The sequence below is a fragment of the Carlito syrichta genome, unplaced genomic scaffold, assembly GCF_000164805.1.
Source record: "Carlito syrichta isolate Samal-C Ts95f unplaced genomic scaffold, Tarsius_syrichta-2.0.1 Scaffold311381, whole genome shotgun sequence".
NCBI classification, from domain to species: Eukaryota; Metazoa; Chordata; class Mammalia; order Primates; family Tarsiidae; genus Carlito; species Carlito syrichta.
In genome coordinates this window covers 173,349-178,364 of record NW_007255477.1, presented here as the reverse complement: position 1 = coordinate 178,364, position 5,016 = coordinate 173,349, and the positions used below count along the sequence as shown (strand labels likewise).

At 48.2% G+C, this 5,016-nt stretch overlaps 1 protein-coding gene across 1 annotated transcript in view; it reads left to right on the top strand.

The window, feature by feature from the left end:
• Positions 1-5,016, top strand: part of LOC103271180 (NADH dehydrogenase [ubiquinone] 1 beta subcomplex subunit 2, mitochondrial) — a 10,626-nt gene that overhangs the window by 930 nt on the left and 4,680 nt on the right. The window lies entirely within an intron of this gene.

Sequence of the window (5,016 nt, the reverse complement as noted above, 5' to 3'; positions counted from 1 at the left end):
GGGAAGAGCCCAAAGCGGGCGCTGGGACCACGCCGGACTGAAGAGGGTCAGGAGGGCATAGGCCCCCGTGAGGTGGCCCAGGAAGCGCCCCTGAGAGCTGGGGCCGAGAAGCCACGGGAGGGCTCTGCCGCCCGCGAGTCCATCGGGGCAGGGCTGGGGAGCGGAGTGGGGTCTCTGGTCGCGGCCCGGGCCTCCGCCCAGCGCCCACCCCTGCCCAGAGCCAGTGCGGACTCGCGCTTCCCGGTCGGATCCCGGCCCCAGGGTGGCTGTGGGACCTTGGGGGAAGTTTCCTAATCTTGAATGCCTCAGTGTCCTCATGCGCCTGGTGCCCATTTCCAGGGAATGACATGAATTACTGATCCCTAAAGTGGTGCCTAGGAAGGCCCGTGCAAGTATCATTCAGATGTTGTTTTTAGGGAACTGAGGCTCAGGGACGTTAAAGAAGTGACTTGCCTGCAGTCCCACATCATTGAGAATCGGGAGCTGGGGCAGGTGTGGCGTGGGAGGAAGGAAAAGCCCTGTGTGACCTGGCAAGACAGTGAAAGAACCACCAGCGCTCGCTCTGGCCCCGCATGGACACCTGGGAGCGCTGCTGGCCCCTGAGCTATCTGCAGTGTGTGATAACTGAGTAAACGTTTATGGAGTACTTGTACATGCCAGGCTCCTTTCTAGGTGCTGGGGACGTAGAAAGTAGGAGAGAGGGCGAAGCTTGCGTGTTGGAGGGGAGGAGACACAGGAGGAAAGTCAGATGCTGTAGGTGCTGTTAGGGGTGTGAGGAGACGGCAGCAGGGGTGAGTGGAGCGGGGGAGGGCGTGGACGGGATGTTGTACTGAGGGGTGGTGTGGAACGACTGAGTTGGATTTGAACCCTGACCTGAGGGAGGGAAGAGGCCCTGAGCCCACGTTGGCAGGGTTGGCAGGCTGACAATCAGACTGTGGTCCGGAGGGTGTTGGAGGTTTTATTCTAAATCATGGGGAGTCGTCAGAGGCTTTCTAGCAGGAAAGGAGTATGTCCTGATGTGTTTTTGTTGTTGTTGTTTTTTGTTTTTTTGAGTCAGAGTCTCACGCTGTCACCCAGGCTGGAGACATGCTCACAGCCACCACAGCCTCAACCTAGCTGGGACCACAGGCACACGACACCGCGCCTGGCTAAATTTTTAAAATTTATTGTGGAGATAAGGTCTCGCCAAGTTGCCCCGGCTGGTCTGGAACTCGTGGGCTCAGGCAGTCCTCTCACCTCGGCCTCCCAAAGTGTTGAGATTATAGCGTGAGCCACCACGCTCTGCCTGATGTGTGATTTTATTTTTATATTTTTGAGTTGGGAATCTCACTCTGTCTCCCAGGCTGGAGTGCAGTGGCAGGATCACATCTTCCCCAGCTTCCCCAGTCAGTGGTACTACAGGCATGTGCTGCCATGCCTGGCTCATTTTTAAATTTTTATTTCTTTTAGAGACAGGGTCTCCCTGTGTTGCCCAGGCTGGTCTCAAATTCCTGGGCTCAAGCAGTCCTCACACCTCAGCCTCCCAAAGTGCTGGGATTACAGGTGTGAGCCACCATACCTGGCTCTGATTTGTTTTAAAATATGGCTTTCAGAGTTTTGAGTTATGGAGCTTTTTTTTTTTTTTTTTGAGTTGGAGTCTCACTCTGTCGCCCAGACCGGAGTGCAGTGGCCGCTCCCGGCCACCGCAGCCTCGACCTGCTGGGCTCTGGTGATCCTTCCGCCTCAGCCTTCCAAGTAGCCGGAATTACAGGCGCGTGCTACCACGCCCAGCCAATTTTTTGATTTATTGTAGAGATGAGGTCTCGCTGCCCAGGCGGGTCTCGAACCCGCGGGCTCAGGCAATCCACTCACCTCAGCCTCCCAAAGGCGCGGGATTACAGGCTGAGCCACCGAGCCCGGCTTTTTTTTTTTTTTTAGTTGGCGTCTCACTGTGACGCCCAGGCTTGAGTGCAGTTGCACACTCATGACCACCACAGCCTTGACCTGCTGGGTTCAGGTGATCCTTCTGCTTCAGCCTTCCAGGTAGCTGGAACTATAGGTGTGTGCCACCACACCTGGCCAAGTTTTTGATTTATTGTAGAGATGAGGTCTCACTGTGTTGCCCAGGCTAGTCTCCAACTCCTGAACTCAAGCAATCCTTCCACCTCAGCCTCCCAAAGTGCTGGGATTATAGACATGAGCCACTGAACCTGGCTATAGTGTTTTATTTCCTTATTATTATTATTTTTATATTGAGCTCATTTTTCCTGAAACTTTTTTGAGATACTGCTTCTTTTAGCCACTTGTGGGCGCCACCAATCCAAGATCACTTTATATTCTCAGCTCGGGGTTTTTGGACCACACAGGTCCAACCCATGTCGTATGAATTTGGGTGTAAACCTCCCTGAGGACTGGCTTCTGATAACAAATTTCTGTTCTCTTCTCCATGGCAAGTTTACAAGGGAGAATCCCCCAAAACCCTGGAATATATTTATAAAAAATTGTGTATTTGTTTTTACTTCAGTCATCTTCACAGTGTTCTCTGTTTGATGCAATACTCCTATCAAGACGCTTTTTCTACTCAAAACAGTTTTTGAACTCATCAGTTTTGATGCCTGTTAGTGCTTCTGCTGCCTTTTTGTTGCACCTCTTCCACATTGACAACATATTTCCCTTTGAGGACTTTTTTTCATCTGGGGAAAGAAAAAGTCGCTTGGGTGAACAGTAAGAATGAGGCATGGGGGTCATGAACAGTCAGCATAGTGTGGGCAGGGTCATTGTCGTGACGGAGGAACCAGTCACCTGTTTGCCACAAACTCAGGATGTTTCCTCTGCAAATCATGATGCAACCTTCTCAGAACTTCCAGATAAAAACTTTGGTTGACCGTTTGATCTGGAGGAACAAATTCTGAGTGTACTACAAGGGGCCTGTCTTCCAAAAGATAATTCTGGTTTTTTGGGGTGCCTCTTGTATTTATCATTCACCCTTTCACCATGGGGCTGTAGCTCTATTCTTAGACCTCATAACTAACTAGACATCTTGAGGGGGCCCAGGCTGCTTCTCCTGTTCCCCATACCTCACGTAGCTGTCCCAGTCGAGGTTCACAGACTCCAAGTGAATGTCAACTTCAGCACTTGCTTGGTTTTCAAGCCTTGTTTTTACTTGGATTTTGCCCTTGATAGATTTCTTCCTGTGGTGCTGGTCAGTGACGTTTGCAAAAAAATTTAAAATCTCATCATAGTTGTTACAGTTCGGAGGGTTCTTTAAGGTGTGTCATTTTCCACAGTGCTATTAACAGCCTGGTTTGGAGCACAGTTAGGTACTTGTTGAAATCCTTGCATTCTGGTTTTTTTTTTGTTTTGTTTTGTTTTTTGAGTTGAAGTCTCACTCTGTTACCCAGACTGGAGTGCAGTGGCAGCTTCCGGCCACCGCAGCCTCGACCTGCTGGGCTCCGGTGATCCTTCCGCCTCAGCCTTCCAAGTAGCCGGAATTGCAGACGTGTGCTACCACGCCCGGCTCATTTTGATTTATTGTAGAGATGAGGTCTCGCCTGCCCAGGCAGGTCTCGAACCCGCGGTCTCAGGCAATCCACTCACCTTAGCCTCCCAAAGGCGTGGGATTACAGGCTGAGCCACCGAGCCCGGCAATCCTTGCATTCTGTCATCACGGCAATTGTTATGTCATCTGTTCCTTTTACATAATTGCAGTCTTTCAAATCTTTGTTCAGAAAGATGTCCATCTTGCAGTCAGTGACCCACCTACTTCAGGCCATAGTTAAAACATGTCACTCTAACAATAATGAAATGTGGAGGGTTGATGAGATGGTTTTGAACCATACATTTTTCAGATCTTATTTTCATGAGTTTTACTGATGGGCGGTTGTACTTAGATTATATTTATTTTTCATTTTTTTGAGTTGGAGTCTCACTCTGACTCCCAGTCTGAAGGCACGGGATTACAGGCTGAGCCACCGAGCCCGGCTGATGGAAACTTTTAAATGTGATATGTAGTTATCTGCAAAAGATAAAAATAGCCTCTTGTCATTCATAACTACTTTAAATAGAGGCTTCCAAATAAAAGTGCTAATATATTGGATAAATATTTACACAGAAATGGAGTTTTATCATTTTACTGTTGTAACATTAGTTTTAGCTTGCTGATTGTAATTCTAATTTAGAATTATATCTTTGAGTCATAAATAAGAACATTATTAATGATGTTTGTAGGCAAAAGCTTGAGTTTTGCCATCAAACAATAGGTACCTCAGTGTCCTCATTTATAAATTAATAATTATAGGACCTGTCTCCTAAGGCTGTTATGAAAATTAAGTGAGTTAATGCTTATAAAATGCTTAGTGGTATCTTGCACATGGTAATCACTCAAAAAATAATAACTGCTAGTAATACTTTAGAGTTAGAAAGAATAAAAACAGTCCTAGGTAACATGTATCAAGAACCAGAGCAGTATTACTGTTTACACATCCATTGCACATTATGAAGGCATGAAATTTTAGTGTGGTTTTGGTATAGCTATTGATTCTTACACTGTGCAAAAGAGAATATTGTTTTATTTGATTTTTTCGAGTTGGAGTCTCCTTCTTCTGCCCAGGCTGGAGTGCAGTGGCATGCTCACGGCCACCACAGCCTTGACTTGCTGGGCTCAGGCAATCCTTCTGCCTCAGACTTCCAGGTAGCTGGAACTACAGCTGTGCACCACCATGCCCGGCTAATTTTTTTTGAGTTGGAGTCTCACTCCATCGTCTAGGCTGGAGTGCAGTGGCAAACTCACAGCTACCCCAGCATCAACCTGCCGGGCTCCAGCGATCCTTCCACCTTCCAAGTAGCTGGAACTGTAGGCGTGAGCTACCATGCCCAGCTAATTTTTTGATTTATTGTAGAGATGAGATCTCACCATGTTGCAGCTCGGGCAATCCTCTGGCCTCAGCCTTCCAAAGTGCTAGGGTTAGCTGGGCTTGGTGGCTCAGCCTGTAATCCCAGCACTTTGGGAGGCTGAGGTGAGTAGATTGCCTGAGCTGC